The following is a 17,581-nucleotide window of genomic DNA, read 5'->3' as shown; positions in this document are numbered from 1 at the left end:
GCCGGGGACTCGGCTGGTGGTCAATTTTCCGAAGAGCCTATGGACACTTATACGACAGTTCATGGCGGAAGCAATAATGCAAACGAAGCCTCGGTAGCGTGTACACACGAACTACCGATCTCGGTAAACGTCGTACATTCGCCAACGAGTGTTCGTTTCAAGTCTAGGGTGACAACGAAAGCAACAAGTAACATCACTGGATAGATGTAGCCATTAGTCTCGACGAAGTTGTCGCGGCCTTGTGCGCAGCCAAATTTGCGAACGAATCATCGGTGGTTGGTCCAGTGGATGCAGACGTCGCGTTGAAGGTGGTGAATACGGAACCGAGTGTTCGTTGCAGGATTGGAGCGAATACCAAACTGTCAAGCCAAAGGTCAACCGAGCCAGTGAACAGAAGTAAACAGCCCAATATGTCGGCTGCCTGCGCATTCAATATTGCGAACAAAGACTCGGCAGGTGGCCCAGAGATGTGAAACCAGGCGGAGAAGGAGATGGACACAGTACCTACTGTTGAAGTCGAAGCGAATGCCGATGTTGAGTCAAGGAAAGAGTCCGTCGCGACTTTGGACGAGACGTACATGTCGGTTGCTCGCGTGTTAACGACCGAAGGAAATGAAGCGACCGAGGACACAAGAAGTGATTTCTGCGAGCACCCAGCTAACAACATCGACCTGGAAGACTACGCGAAGGAGTCTTTCCTGCCAGACCTTACCGAAGAAATCAACACGACGATAGGTTACAATGCGCCCAATGTTGCCGATCCCCAGCTGTCGACTGATCGCAGGGAGCGTCCGGTCGCAACGTTGAAGAACCACGAGCACATCCTGAATGCTAGTGGTAACCCACTGCCGCTGCCAGCATACGGCGCGGTATGCGATATCGACACGCAGGGGCATGCACCAATCAAACCGCGTGCCCGGCGCGTGCCGCTACGATTTCTCGGCAAACTGTACGCGCTGCTACGAGCTTTGTTGAGAGCAGGACTGATCGTCTTTCCAGACAGTCCATGGGCATCGCCAATCGTGATTGTGATGAAAAAGAACGGGCTGGACATCCGGCTCGGCATCGATTACAAGATGGTGAATGCCATCACCGCAATCATGGAATATGCAATGCCGCTAGTCGGCGATCTGTTGATCGATCTCGAGTGCTACCTATGGTTCTGCTCGCTGGATGCAGCAAGCGGCTTCTGGGCGGTCATGATGACCTTGCGAGCACGTAAAGTGTCGGCGTTTGTCTGCGCACTCGGACATTTCGAGTGGTTACGCATGCCCTTCGGGTTAGAGAAGCGCCCATGATCTACCAGCGCATGATTGACAACGCACTCTGGGGGTTCGTTCAGCCAAAAGGAGGTTGGTTTGAATTCTCGGAAAGGATGCGTTTAGCTGAAGAACAGGCCAAAAAACGTCGTGGACCAAGCACCGAGGGTTCGTTTCAAACGAAGTTCGCGGCAGATCGCGAAGCACCGGTGGAGGCCGACCCTGTACTACAACTCGTCAACAGTCCCGTCGCTGACATGTTTACGAACGGGGAACCAGACGAATCATCGCTGGTGCCTGTGTTTGGTCGACGGTCGTTCGTGGATGATATTTGCTTTGGTGGCAAGGATTTTGACAGCTACCTGGCGACGCTGGACCGATTGCTGGCAAGATTTGCGCAGTGTCGGATCAGCATTAGCTTCACCAAGAGCATCTTCTGCCAGCCCAGGGTGGACTTTCTGTCGCATAAAATTTCGCCAGAAGGTATCAGGGCTGATCCGAAGAGGCTTGCGGCCATCACCGAGCTTTCGTTTCCAACGAGTAAAAAGGGCATGCAGTCGTTTCTTGGAGCGGTTAATTACTACAGCCGCTTCATTCAAGACTTCGCGGTCTACGGTGCGGCGCTGTACCAGCTTAAGGATGAAGACTTTGTCGTTGAAGGTGACCTTTCTGTGGCACGTCGTTCCTTCGAGAAATTGAAAGCGAGTGTTTCACATTCACCCATCCTCAGGCACTTCGATCGGTCGAAGGCAGTTCACGTCATGCATTTCGAGAATGAATGGGCGTTGAGCACAACGCTTATGCAAGAACGCGAAGGCAAGTTACACCCCGAACGATTCCTCGGTCGTGTGCTTAAGGAATCCGAGATGAACTACCATCCTGCTGAGAAGGAAGTTTTGGCGTTACTTTTGCTGTTGAAGATCTGCTACGTCCAGCCGGCAGGAAAGACGTTACATGTCTATACACGATTCTTGACGTTAGAGTGGGTGCATAAATCGAAGTATCTCTTCGGACGCGCGGTCCAGTTCGCTGTGCTGCTTTCGCAGTGGCATTTGAAGGTACAGCGCGTGAAGGAGAAGGGTGTCGCCTTCGCGCAGCTACTGCAGGCAAGCATCATGAGCTTCAACGACTTGGAATACTCACTCGCGCCGGTGGCACCTCCAAACAAGGGCTCTTCGACTATTCGAATGGACCCGGTGTTGCTTTACGCCAGGATTCCCCGTAAATACGGTGAGTTCGTCATGTCTTTTGACGGATCAGCGAAGCCAGAGAAGTACGGTGGCCACGGGAGCTGTTCATGGGTGTTGTGGAGCTTTCCTGAGTGGAAGATAGTGATTACTGTAAACGCTTACCTCTCGGCCACCACGGTGAATGAGGCAGAGTACACAGGAATGATAAATGGTTTCAAGGCTGCTATTGCGCACGGTGCCGAGGATTTAGTCATCGTTGGTGACTCAAGGCTCGCGATTCAACAATCACTAGGGGTGATCGCATGCAGGAAGGAAACTTTGCTAGCGCTGCTGAATATTCACAAGGAACTCGCGGCCAAGCTTCGATCAGTTAAATATGTTCACGTTGTACGAGAATAGAACGCAACCGCGGATTCATTAGCCAATGAAGCGCTGGAATCGAAAGTCAGTCGCGTCATCTTGACTGAAACTCCCAAGTCGGAACTGGCGTCGCTGAATCGCATCCAGGAAATGATCTACGAGCCGAATGAAGACTCGGTAGATGTTTCGTCACGGGGAGCAGAGCGTCAAGTACATGTCATGTCAGGCAGCGAGTCTTCAAAGTGGAAAACGTTCGAAAATTTCGTGGTTGAATACAGCTCACCAGAGTGCGATTATGGTAATATGGCAGTGATGACTAGGCGACAGACGAAAGCAAAGAAACGCGTTAGGTTTGCAGATGAGCACTCGGAGGGGGTCTCCAAAGCTCAAGAACAGCATGAAGAACGACGAGAGACGTCCAACGAAGATTCAATCGGCGAAGATTTGCCAGACCATCCTCACAAGACTGTACCAGCGGCATTTCCCGATGCGGAAGATGTTGACCCGGTAGCAATACAGCGTGAGCGACACAGACGGATAATGGTGGCACCGAATGAGGAGCAGAAGTGGTCTAACATCAAGAAGGGCTTCCGGTCCAAGCAGAAGAGCTGCGTTATAAAGAAGCTCGAGATGCCTGGAAGTATGCTGACCGATTCGTGTTATCAGAAGACGGCGTGCTTCACTATCTTGGATTGAATCGTCGGTACGACCACGGTTGGCAAGAGGAGACCAAGCTGCGGCTTGTGGTACCAACAACGATGATTCAAGAGGTCTTGCAGAACTGTCACGACTCGCTGGAAGGAGGACATCAAGGTGTGGTGAGAACGTTCCATCGCGTTAAGTCCGATTATTATTAGATCGGCTTGTACGCTGACGTAGAGAAGCATGTGAAGTCATGTCCGGATTGTAGCTCGAGTTAAAGCCGTCCGCAGCTTCGTGGATACTCGCCTGGCAACGTACTAGTCGAACGACCGTTCCAGATCGTCTCTATGGAATTTTTGATCCCACTACCGAAATCGCGCAGGGGCAACACTGCATTGCTCCTATTTCAGTGCTCGTTCACGAGATTCGTTATTGCCAAGGCTATGTCGGATACAACGGCGCTGAGTGCTGCTCAAGTGTTCGAAGAATGTGTGTACCGACGGTTCGGAGCCCCATCATTGATCAGACGCGACCGCGACCCACGCTTCATGACCGAGGTTTTCCAAGCGTTTGCGGAGATGATGTAGACAAGGTCACGAGCGACGTTGAGCTATCGACCACAGGCTAATGGACAGCAGGGACACTCGGTGAAGTCGGTGATGGGCTCCGTACGAGTGTACACGGAGGACCCTTTACAGCAAGACTGGGGCGAAATCGCTTTAAAACTTCTCAGGACACTACGAGGAAAGAAACACCGTCTATCTCGTTCACGGTTGGGATGCGCGGTCGACGTTGCGGGCGATGTCTTCCGACACACCGTCGTAGTCGCGCTGCTTCACGTAGCCGAGTAGGTGCTTGCCATCTAGTGCTGCGCACACACGGGTCTTCCAAACGTCGAAATTCTCGGCGCCGATGAGACGTGGGAAGTCGTCGCTTGACAGTCACGCAAGCGATGACTGGAGCTGTGCAAATGTCACCAACACATGTGCAGCACTACGAAAGGCAAGTGGAAGCTGGTGGCAATGTCTCGACGGACGGAGGCGCAGGGCCAGCTAGAAGCCAAATGGGATCTCAAGAGGCGTCGCAACGTTCGATGATGAGTATGGCGATGATGGACTCTGTCAGTGGAACCGTTAGTTCGAGTCAGCAGGCTGTTGCAGGAACCCCTCAACAACCTCCGCTGGCTCCTCCTCGTTCAACGCCGATGGATACTAGCAGACAAACAGAGACATGGAACTCTGCACCTGCATCTACCAGCCTGAAGAGTGATGCAAACGAGGACTCGGCAAGCAGTCTGACGCACTGGCGTGGCGGCGTGAGATCAATCGACAACATGAGATCGCCCTCACTATGGCCAAAGTTTATCGGGCTGTAGAAAAGAAGCGACGGGCTAAAAAACATAATGATGCCCTGAATCGACCGCTGTACCTCAGCCATGTGGAAATGAACACTCGATGGACCCCCAGAAGCTTCGGAAGAGATAGGTGATCCTGCAAGAGCCCCACCGAGATCTCTTTTTGAGATTGGGAGCCGGGCGTGGTTGTACATGGAACGCGTCAAACCAAGCCTGACGAAGAAATTAGCTCATCGGTGGCATGGACCTGTTCGGATCAAGCGCAAGATGGAAAAGCTCGGGTACGAGCTTGAACGGCGAGACCGAAGTGGGTATCGCCTTTACCCAGTAGTGCACGTGTCGAGACTCAAGGCAGTAAACGAATTCAGCAGTCGAACGAAGATTCGGTTAGTCCAAGACACGACTAATGAATCAAGATTCGATTTCGACGAGGAGTTGTTGCCCGAATACAGCTGGGACCAGATCAAGTTACTGGCGAGTTTGAAGTCGAGGCCATCCTCGACGATAGAACACCGCTGTCGACGAGCACGGAGCATGCTGTACGCGAGCTCAAAGTCAAGTGGGTTGGCTACGAAGATCCAACTTGGAAACCAGCATCCAACTTGTCGTGTGGAGGTCTGCTGTACGACTACCTGCGAGTCAAGAAGAGCGAGAACCGGCTGCAGATGGCGCAAGTGGCGGACGAAGACTAGCGTGACTGGATCACGTGTGAACCGTCCACAGGGCGATGCAGCCTGTGGTAACAAATGAAAAACGTTACTGCAACCACAAATTGTATATGCATTTGAAGAACAACATGAACATGATTACGCTGTGGAAGTGGATTAAGAATAAGAAAACATAAATGCCGACCGAGGTGCGACCACTGAAAACGAACCCTCGCTGGCCCCTCAACAGTTACCTGGGATGTCAGAGAACGTCGTGGAGCATGCAGCGAGGATTCAAAGTGACTCCAATTGCCTGGCAGCGGTGGCCAAGAATGCCAACGAAGTTGAGTCCTCACTATCCTTCTCCTCTTCATCAGGAAGCTGAATTCCGGCGGCTGGAGCCGCATCCGGAGCCTGTGAACCCTCGGCACCAGCTTCAACAGGAGCGACAGCCAGAGCGGGACGTGGAGTAACCGGTGGCGAGTCGAACAGGTCGCGCGAGGTCGGAATAAGTTCAGGAGGAGCCAGAGCCGGATCAACGACCACGCTCCGGTACACATTCACGAAACGCGTATCACGAGGATTGAAAAGCTCCGGATTACATTGGCATGGGAAGTACGTGGTGTTGTACGGGTGCTGGTGCGGCGCATTCATCCATCCAGTACGCCAAGGCTGGCGAGCGTCGAGAGTCGGTGCTTCGGAAAGCCAGTCAGATGTCCGAGGTGCGAACGACAAGTTCTCGATCGGGTACCATGGCTTCGACGGCTCAAAAAGCAACTCGGGACGAATGAACGGCGTATCGGAAGAACCGGAGTAAACCCAGTCACGACTCCAAGCCATGTACTGTTCACAGTACTTGTCACGGAGACGATCGGCACGACGGTCGCGCTCACTGAAGAGCTTCTTCAACAGAGCTCTCAGTTCCTTCAAGGGCTCCTTGTCGTGAGCGACCTTCTTTGTTTCGTCAGCGAAACCTCGCTCGATACCAGCCAACGGAAGCCAGTGGAGATGTTTGCATAACGCCAATCCAAGGTCACCCTGCTTGCCGCTGTCACCCCGAAGATTCGCCCGGATCATCTTGAGGTGGGTCTCAATTAAGGCACGCTTGGAGATGGAAACGCTTGGAGATGGAAACGCTTGGATCGAAGTCGATGGTGTCGAAGGGACACGCCTGAATATGATAGAGCCGCCGGAGCGGCTGGTACGGGTGATCAGGATACGAGTAGTCGAAGTACGCTTGGAGACCCTCCAACGTCGTACGGACGGTTACTTCACCAGCTGATTCTGGAAGGGTCATGCTCAAGCGTCGTTCGAAACACTTCTTGGCACCTGCGAGCTCCATGACCAGGTAGGGAGAGCCGACGGTGGCAAGGTGGACGAGACCGGCACCGTAGGGCGAGCACCAGGCAACACGCGGTGATGCAACGGATCAACCGACGGTGCGCCACCACGACGCGGCACCGAAGTGTAGGTGGCCGTGATCTTACGCCCAGGTCCAGCATCGAGAGTCCGAGAGAACGGACGTGGAGACGCCGCAGCAGGAAGCGAAGATGGTGGTGCTTGTGGGCTTGGCGATGACGGAGGAAGCGGACCACCGACTATGATCGGAGTAGTCACTATCGGCGAAGGATTTGGCCGAGGAGGCGTCGGAGGCCGAGCAGAGCCAAGACCGCTTCAGTTGCCGTCGGAATCTTCAACATCTTCGTCATCAGCTGTGCTTGAATGCTCGGTAGGTGGCGGAGCTTCACCGCCACCACTTGTACCATCAGGAGAATCATCCACCGAAAGTTTATCGTCATCCACGTTATCTCCACGATCATCATCAACATTACCATCGTCGTCAATCTCCATCGGAAAGTCGGTCGAAGAAACACTTGGCGCGGCAGCTGTTGGAAAGGTCGGAGCCGGCTTTGAAGGCACGGAGGCTTGTGGGGCAGCTTCAACAAGGGCGGGCCCTGCTGTAGACACTACTCCCGAGACTTCAAACGTCTTAGAAGTCGCAGCAGACGACGAAGTAGCCTTGCCTGGTGGGACGGTGTTATCTGATTCTTCACCTTTGTCACTTGAGCCGAACATGAGTCGCAATTCCTCAGCCTCACGCAAAGCCTCTTCAGCGGCACGTATGTCAGCTGGAGAAGGAGAGATCGTCGAAGCTGGCGGCTTGGCCACGTCGGGATAATCTTGAGGTAGAGACGAAAGCGCGTCGAAAAGACCGGAGACATCGTCGTGGGCCCCTGAGCCCACTTCTTTGCCCGACGTCTCGGTGGCAGAATCTTGACCTAGCGGGACCCCACTTGAACCAACGCCAACCATGTCCACGTCACTCTGGTCACCGCTCAGGTCTACAACGGCGGGAGTCGAGGATGACGCTGGCGTGGGAGGTGGCGACCATGAGCGAGAAGATGACGGTACAGACTGAGACAGAGTCCTTAAATGACGTCGGGGTGACTTGGCAGGAGAACGAAGGTGAGTCTTCTGGCGCTTCTTCTGAGCCGCTTGCTTCCATGCCTTCGGGCTGAACAGCGACCGACGTGCCGACTCGGGGATTGAAGTGTCGGCAGGTGGCGCATCACCGAGACGAGCAGCTGCCATTGAAGCACTGGCCTTTTCCGTCGGGATGGGGGACTTGTCTTCGTCAGAGTCGTCCAACTCGTCGTGTGACGCCTTGCCACCTGGTTGAAGACCCTTGGGGGCTTCCCATGAGTCACTTGATGAGCTGCCTTCGCCAAAGCTGCAGGAAGAGCATGTGGGTCATTCGAAGACGCGGCAGCAGACTGTATGCGCTGCAGAGCGACCAACGTTTCTTGGTCCAAGTCCAGAGCGTCCAGGTCCAGCTCACCCGCAGTATGACCTGTCACTAAGGATTGGGAGCGAATGTTTGTTGCTGAACTCACGATGGAAAGAACAACATGAGGGACGTACCATCAACAGCCAGACGCAGTATCTCGGGATCCATCCCGGCCAGACTCACGTGTGCACGGAGAGTGCGATTTACTTGGAGTAGGCGAGTGTTGCGATCTTGCTGGTTCTCGAGGACCTTGAGCGTGTCGTTGTCGACGTACTTGCCCTTGGAAAGCTTGACCAAGAAGAGATGAAGTTGGCGAGCCTGTTCGGTGTTCGCGCCAATCGAAGACTTGTACACTTCGCGTTCACGAGCCAGCTTCTTGTTCAGGGTGGCGATAAACGCGTCCCGCGCTTGGACCTCGCAGTGCAGACGATTTAGGTCCTCTGTATGTTGCTCCATGGTGGACTGAACCCTCGCGAGCAAGGCATCGCTCTTGGCGTTCGACTCGCGGAGAATCTTGACGTCCTTGCGAAGAGCTTCGACTTCGGCGTTGGCAGCCTTGCGGTACGCCTCCGCGTTTCCGCGAGCCATGATTTCGGGTGCCACCAAACGTACGGCGGCAGCAGCCTTGGTCTGGGCAGCCCGCAATTGACGCTCCAAGCTGACAACTCGGCCGGGTAATGCCGAAAGCGCCTCGAGAAGAGGCTGTACGGCAGCGAGGACTTCGTCAAAGCCCATGGCGGTCTCGAGGCGACGTTGAGTGTGGACATCGCCGTGAAGTGGAGGCGCAACGCTGAGCTGCACTTGATGACGAGTCATCGCAGTCAAGTACGGAATAATCGAGGTCATCATATGCTCGACCGACGCTTCCGTACTCTCAGCCAGCATGGCGCGCAACGAATCCTCGGTGAGTGGTGGAGAACCACCGGCAGGCGCAGGCGGACCAGCAGGAGGCATCCCCCTTGATTCAACGATGACAGATAGTACCGCAGGAGCTGCAACAGGAAGAGTCCGGGGCAGGAAGCGCCGGAGGTCCAGCCGACGGCGTTGCCGTCGAAGGAAGTGTGGCAGGCTGAGGGGCGTTCGAAACCTCGGTGTCGCCCTCCTGAGAGCCAAGACGTGTGATGCGTGGTGATGAGCAAGGCCCCGATGATTCAAGAGGAAGATGAGCTGACGTACCTCCAGCTGTTCACGTTCACGTCGTCGGCGAGGGTTAAGAAGTTGGATCGCGTTGTTCACGGCACGATTGAGGCGCTTGGACGTCCTGAGATTGAATGGTGAATTGGCGAATAAAGAAATGTTACAACGGGCACCACTACCATGGCTTCCATTGCGACAGGGGCAGTTGTGGTGTGTGATTTCTCCATAGTTGCGGATAATCGCCCCTCGACAAAGACGCGACACCGCCCAAGATGTTCAAGCGACAAACCCTCGGTCATGTGATGTACAGTGACTCTAAGGTGCAAGAGACTCGACGGCGTCAGTACCGAACTCTCAACGGATATTGGTCCATATGTCACTGAATCCAGGTTGTCCTTTTATTAATAATGGACTGGCCGGATTCGCATTCAGCGGCCAAGAACTGACCATCTACGGTACGAACCCTCGGTGGCGGTTGGGATGAGTTCGCGGAAGACTCAGCGACCCTTTAAAGGCACGTTCACCGTCTGGGACAGGGCGCGAGCCGTTAAAGATACTCATGCAACGGTGCAGACGACGCTTGGCGTGTAAGAAGATCCATAACGGATCATTGCTCAGTTGATATTTGTATATTTGATTAGGACTTCTTATTAGGAATAGACCCGAAGGGGCAAACATAAATACAGAACGGAATTACCACTCAAGCACACATAGCGACGTCTGGCTTCGTCTGGTCAAGCTTGCTTGAGTGTGTTATGCCTGTCAGTGAACTCGAAGCTCTGTAGCGAGGGTTTATCCGGCAAGGCCAACAGACTGTGTATTTTGGCCGATTACTACCGGGAGGTTTTACGTGACGGCTTATTGTTGCCTATTTGCACGACTGGGATTGCTTGTATTGCATCCCTTTTATTCTTCCAACCGAGTGTTGACCACTCGGTGCCCTCGTAAAAGGCTTACCTCTGCCTTGTACCCTTCAGCTGTTGGGACCACGAGGATCCATAACACCTGCTAGCTTTGCTCGTGCTAGTAGCGTGTTCGTATTTTTACTGGTTGGCGTATATAAGTAGTTTACAAGGTCCTGTCTGTACCGGTGCAAGGGCAGAACTGGGGTCTTCAGGTCCGCCCGAACGATCGTTTACTATCCTAGTAGTCGTATTGTTGTGAGAACGTCCTAACTACATTTGTAGCTAGAGCTCACGTGGGAACTTTAACACCACAATCCCGATCTTCAGCTGGTAGTGAGATTCCATCAGAGTCGTTTTCTCAGCAAAATAAAAAACAAGGAGTTGCAACAACTGTGTCGTGATCAAGGACTCACAGTGTCAGGAAACAAACGTGAGCTTATCGGCCGTCTTTTAAACGGGAAAAGTGACACAAGTTCGACAAAGAACACGATTAAATCTCCCGCTGCAGCGCTACTTAGCGCTTCGTTCTTAGCTCCAATATTGCCTACGGACATGAAAATTGGATCTAAGAACGAGGAAAACATTTGCTCACGTGTACTAAGGTTTCTTGAAGCACACTCAAACTTTCGCATTCTTCACACGAAGTCTTATGGTCTGCTTTGTTGGTACGTTGAATGTGACGGGGTCACACAGCACCTTGCGCTAGAGGAAGTTATCTTCCGAGAGTATACAAACTCTCAGTGAACGGCAGTTCACAGGTCCCCTCTTTATTCAAAAGAGAGCGGAGTGACCTAATTAAGGTTGAATGTAAGCTGAGTATATTTATAGGTAGATAAAGCTTGGATTTAATACAAACTATAAGTCACCTATAGAAATGCAATGTCGTTAACCAATGGTTGGCTTTGAGCGACCTTGGTACTTTGTACCAAATATCCCGATGTATGACGTGTCATACTTCATGTAACCAGGGTACACTTAGGGCTACGTACCCCGTTACATTGAACGACTGCCACAGCTACGTACCATTATTGATTTGTGAGAATGATGCATAATACAGCCCTGACGAGCGCTATTTGGCATTTTCTCCGGATGATATCGCATTGGTAACTCGGTCTTCTAGTAGTAATTCGTGTTTTGCTGTACTGGAGTATAAAGCGAAGACTAGGGGCAATACTGTCGACACAGAGCGATATGTGCGATGAGCCCCTGCTCGTACGCATCAAACGCATTGACGCGCTCGGGCTGCTCGGCCGGTGCTGACACCACCAGGCTCTGCAGGGCCTCCATCCCGAAGATGCCTGCCATCTTCCGAACCGACTCGAACTGTGAGTCGTTCATATGGGAGAAGTCGTTCCTATCCATGGCAACGAACTTCGGAGAGGTTCAGGTAGTCTATTCGCGGTGGCGTGGATTGGCTACGAGTGCTACCAAGTGTGACGGGGTCACACAGCACCTTGCGCTAGAGGAAGTTGGCCTCCGAGAGTTTACAAACTCTCAGTGAACGGCAATTCACAGGTCCCCTTTGCGTAAAGGGAGCGAAGTGACCAATTTAAGGTAGAATGTAAACTGAATATATTTATAGGAAGATAAAGCTTGAGCTAAATACAAACTATAAGTCACCTATAGAAAAGCAATGTCATCAGCCAATGGTTGGTTTTGAACGACCTTGGTACTTTGTACCAAATATTCCGAAATATGACGTGTCACACTTCATGTAGCCAGGGAACACTTAGGGCTACGTACCCCGTTACATCCTCCCCCAATTAGGTTCGATTTACCGACCAATCAGAATGAAGAGGTGTTCGTCACAAACTCTCATGCTCAAAGTCGAAAACCATCGACTTGGCCGCGCGAGCGCGGCGAAGGCTCACTTCACAGTTAGAACCTCGAGCAGCAGTCTGTGCGCCCTTCTCCTAGGTCTCTACTTCGATCGTTTATCATGCCTCGTGGCACAGCAAAGAGCGGTGCTAAGTCACGCTCGAAGGCTGCTGCCGGTAAGGCGCAAGCCAAGAGCACTAAGCCTCACGGCAAAGGCTCGACACTAAAGGAGGCTACTCAGGTGACCTCCGAGGCGATCGGTTCCTCGGGTGACGCGGCTGTTGGCAAGCGATCAAGTAAACGCCGCAGCCCGTCGCCCTCGGCCTCCTCAGATATTCGTCCGAACCCTCGGTTCGCTGAACGTGAGTTCGACTCTGGCAGTGCGGACGAAGCCGAGTCCAAGAGCACGCACGATGCTCCTGTGGGCTCTGCGGGAGAGCACAGCCTAGTGCCCAGTGAGCACAAGGACGACAGCGTGCAGTCGCTCGCAAGTGATCAAGGTGATCACAGTCCCAGGGCGTCTGTGCGCTCTGAGAGTCCGGCCGTCAAGGGTTAGGGCCTTCCCAAAGCTGGTGGCGATGAGGAAGAGAATCCTTGCAAACGTCTCTCGCTTGCCGAGGGTCTTGCGCGTGCTAAGGCCTCTAAAGCCTAAGGCGTCAAGCCCTCAAAGAAGCGTGCGGCTGCCAAGTCTTCACTCTGCGAGGAGAAGGAGACTCAGTACTCCCATCGGGGACTCTTCGATTCCTCGGATAAAGAGGACGAGAAGGAGGAGAAAGTAGGTGTTATACCTGAACCCCGGGAGATCGCTAACGACCTCGACCAGCAGTAGGAGGATTTCCAAGCTGCCCAGCGTGTGTGTGGGGGGTCGGTGGTGGCACCCGTCAGCCAGGAAGCTACCATCAACCCTAGAGGGTATTGGCCTCCCGAGGAGAGCTCTGGGGATGTCCTCTTCTTAGAGCTTCTCGTCGCTCCTCGTGGCCTTGTGAGCGGCCACACTTCTAGGGGCATCTATGAACGAGCCCTTGTTCAGAAATAGCAATTGTTCGTCGACAGCTTGGAGGCTGCTCGGTGTGTGCTTCTCGCGCCACACCGCATTCCCCTTAAGGACTTCACGACTTGTCGTAAGAAGCCCGAGACCCGGTGGTCTCTATCCTGTTTGGGGATACCCCTGGGTTATGCCCGAGAACTGTCCCACGTGGAGTTCTTGTGAGGACATGTTCTGGGCGTGGGTGGAGTCTCTCAAGTACACGCCCACGGAGTTATGGGAACTCCATGAAGATCAGCAGCTGTCCCACATCCTGGACCAGCGTTATCTTCGTGTGAGGTTTGCCCACTTGATCAGCAAGCGTATGCTGCCAAGGGACATCCTGAAGCGCGCGGCTTTCTAGCGCTCACGATGAGCGCGGGGTACGGTATGTATTCATCGACCGTACCCCGTTCGGGCAAGAAGCCCCGGACTACTTATGAAGCTGCCGCCGCTTCTGTTCCCAGATTGCGACAGCCTTCGGGCAGTCAATCTGGAGCCGTTCAATCGGCTCCCACGAGTTCTCGGAGTGGGCATAGCCCCTCCACTTCACGAGGAGCTGTCGCTTACCGCGACGCCGTTGCTCCTGAAGGATCCGCTCCACGTGGAAGTGTACTTCTCCATTCCGGTCAAGCAGGGGCGGAGGTGCCCTCGTACGAGTACGAGTACTCCGAACGCCACTCTCGTTCGAGTGCTCCGGCTGCGGGTCCGACACAGGGCCCTGAGGTAGATCGCCTCCGTCAACGTGTCCTCGTGCTTGAGATTGCACTTGGCCTTGGGACTGGCGGTGATGCTGCCGCCCAGGCCGGGAATCAGGGCGAGCTCGCTCGTCTTGCGGGCCGCCTGGACCTGTTGGACCGAGAGGTCGCGAGCCTGCATCTGCGGGTGGATCGCCGGACCTCTTCGTCCGATATGGACGAGGCCTTTCGCATGATCCGACGGATCCAGGCTCTGTTGCCACGTCCGGAGCCGCCTTCGGCACACTCCCAGACGTACGCGTATGGTGTGTACCCGGCGTACTCAGCGTACCCGGCGTATGGCTCCGGGGTCCGTTCGTACGGGGCCTCTCCGGCGTACGGTCTTGACCGCAGCCTTGCCGTTCCGACCGAGGCTTGGGTGCCTGCTCCGACGCCCTCGTCGACGTCTGTGACCGGCCCTCGTTTCGAGGAGCTGGGACAAGGTGGGTCTGTGAGTCAGCAACCCCCTGCGGATCAAAGTACCGCTTAAGACGTCCAACATAGAACGTCAGGTGCGTCGTCATTGACTTTGGCAGGTCGATGGTGTACGACGCACCATGTCTGGCCAGGACTGCAAATGGTCCGATGAAGCGGTGCTTCAGCTTGTTGCTGCCGACAGAGCTGACAGTGTCAAGAGGTAGGTTCCTCGTGTCTAGTAACACTAAGTCCCCCACTTTAAATACACTTAAGTTTCCTTTTCCATGTTTGTCGGAGTACGCCTTTTGTTTATCTTGGGCCGCTGCCATATCATCGCGGACCCTGCTGACAACGCTCAGCTTAGTATCCATAAAAGGATTCTACTTGTTTCCGCAGCGAAACTGGTCTCACATCCGAGACCTGGGAGGAAAAGATTTTCCGAGCCTCTCCTCCACTTAGAATAGAGGGGTCAGTGTCTCCTCGAAGAGTGAGAGACACTCTGGGGTGACGGAAGCCGTTCAAGTAGAACGGCGTGAACCCCGTGGACGCGTGCACCGCGTTGTTGAGCGCGAGCTCAACAACTGGAAGCTGCGTCGACCACGTACGTGGTGCTGCCGCGCACACACTGCGCAGAGTGTCCTCGAGCACTCGATTGACGCGCTCTGTCTGACCGTCTGTCTGTGGATGATCCGCAGTGGACATCTGCAGACGAGTTCCCAATAAAGGAAACAGCGTTTTCCAAAACGCAGCAGTAAACCGCGGGTCTCGGTCCGAGACAATCGTTTCCGGGAGACCGTGATAGCGGAACACGCTATCGACGAACAACCTTGCGGTTTGTTCGCCCGTAACAGTGACGGGGACTGGAGCAAGATGTACCATCTTGCTCAGCCGACACACGAACACCAAAATTCCGGTGTTGCTGTGTCCGTCGGCGGGAATCCCAAAGATGAAGTCAAGACTCATCGACTTCCAACAATCAGCCGGTACGGGCAGGCTCTGTAGTGGAGCCGAAGAGTGCCCTGCGGGTTTGACCCGCTGACATGTTTCACATGTCTTGACGTACCGGGCGACCCACTTGTACATGTGGGTCCACCAGAAGGACTGAGAGACCGACAGAAAGGTCTTCTCGCGGCCCAAGTGGCCGCTGGAGGGCGCGTCATGCGCTTCCGCGAGGATGTCGAACTTCAGATCCTCGTCGTTGGGTACGACCACCCGTGGAGGATCAGTGGCCTCCACCCGATAATAGAGGAGGCCCTCCTTCAACTCATATCGGTGGAGCCGTGAGCGCTGTCGCGACGAGAGCCAGTCGGACTTCGCGCTCGTTCCGGCCTTAAGGAACTTGACGATAGGCGCGACAGCCTCATCGTCCCGATACGCCATGCGTATCCGATCATATAGATCCGTTGTCACCCGCGTGATGTGGGCCAACTCATAGTCGGGACGCCGAGAGAGGGCGTCCGCAAGCACGTTGAGCTTGCCCGGCTTGTATTCGACGCGGAAGTTGTATTCCGCGAAGAAGGACAGCCACCTCGCCATCCTTTGGGAGAGTTGAGGCGAGTTAGTCGCCGTCCTCAAGGACGCGTGGTCTGTGTAGATCACAAAGGGCCTAGAGCCCAGAAGGTGAACACGGAACTTCACAAGGGCATATTTCATTGCCAGAAGCTCCTTGGCATGGACAGGGTAGTTCCGCTCGGCGGCTTTGAGCTGCCTGGACTGGAACGAGATGACTCGTTCCTGTCCAGCCGTGTCGGCCTGCAGCAATGCACATCCGATTGCGTAATCGGAGGCATCGCAGACGACGCTAAACGGCTTCGTCTCGTCCGGCAGGGCCAGGACAGGGGCCTCTTAGAGACTGGTATTGATGCTGTCAAAGGCATCCTGGTGATCTTGCGCCCAGCGCCAGTCGGCGTCCTTCTAAAGGAGATCCGACAAGGGCTTAGCGAAGCCCGCGTACCCAGCGCTGTACTTGTGAAGGTAGTTGGCCAAGCCCAACCACTTTCGAAGATTCTTTTGGGATCGGGGCGTCGGCCATGCTGCTATGGCCTTGACCTTGTCTGGGTCAGCCCGAACGCCCACGTTGCTTACGAAGCAACCGAGAACTTTAATCTCTGGTGACGCGAAAACGCACTTGTCGATGTTGGTGTAGAGCTTGTTTGCTCGCATTACGTCCAATACTCGACGGAGGTGCCCCCGATGCACCTCCATGGCTGTCTTGCCTCCCTCGGCACGGCTATGGACGAATATGTCGTCGAAGTACGTCTGTACGAAGGTACGCAAAGGGCGGAGCAATTGCGTCACCAGGCGATTGAACGTCGCCGGGGCGTTAGACAAGCCCTGCGGCATGACGAGCCACCCCCAAAGCATGCCGCTTGGAGTGCTTACCGCGGTGAGCGGGATGTCATTCTCTCGCATCAGGATCTCGTAGTATCGGTCTACCAAATCTAGCGCACTGTACAGTACGCTCCAGGCCATGTTGTTCAACAACACATCCTTTCGTGGGATTGGTGTTTGGGCCGGCACCGTTGCGTTGTTCAGCTTGTTATAAGCGTGAACCAGACGCCACTTTCCGTTCGGCTAACGAACGCAGAAAGTCGGCGTCGAGTGCGGGGATTTGGACTCCCGCTCCATGCCTGCCTTCGCTTTCGCGGCGAAGAAGGCATCAATGACCTCGCACTGTTCGCGCGGGAGAGGCCATTGTCTCGTGACACAATACTTTGTGCCGGGCACGAGATCAATCTCATGCCGTACGCCTCGATCCGGTGGGAGTTGGGTCGGTGGGTGTTTGTTCACCACGTCCGCATACTCCGTCACCAAAGGATACACCGAATCCTTGGGGTTCTTAAGGATCTCAGAGCCCAAGCGCGTCTGACGCTGCTTGTTGAGGTCTTCCAGGACGTTCTCGTCCAAGACAGAGGAGGAGTTCAGCTCCTCCCGAGTGGTCTCAGGTCTCATGAGCACCATCTCAGCAATCTCTCCAGCCTTGAGGTTGATCAGGAAAGACTCGACCGTCATTTCCTCGAGGCTCAGTATCTCTGCAACCTCTGGCAGCGGTTCCAAGTGGACACCAGATGCCTTGACGGGTAAGCCGGTCTTGCGATCGAAGATGTGATAACACTCTTCCACCGGCCTTGTCGGAGGAGCCCGGGCCCTGGACTCCGAGTCGCTTGAGCGACGTAGATCTGAACGAGGTTCGGATCCGACTTGAGGCGGCGGCGGCGTCGTTGAGGACGGCGACCGTGACGTGGAGCTTTGCTGCCCACGTCTAGGGATGTCGGTGCTACGACATCCGAGGCACTCGTGGCC

Source organism: Phytophthora infestans, genomic scaffold, assembly GCF_000142945.1.
Source record: "Phytophthora infestans T30-4 supercont1.95 genomic scaffold, whole genome shotgun sequence".
NCBI classification, from domain to species: Eukaryota; Oomycota; class Peronosporomycetes; order Peronosporales; family Peronosporaceae; genus Phytophthora; species Phytophthora infestans.
The sequence above is the reverse complement of the archived record's forward strand: the minus strand, read 5'-3'. Positions refer to the sequence as shown.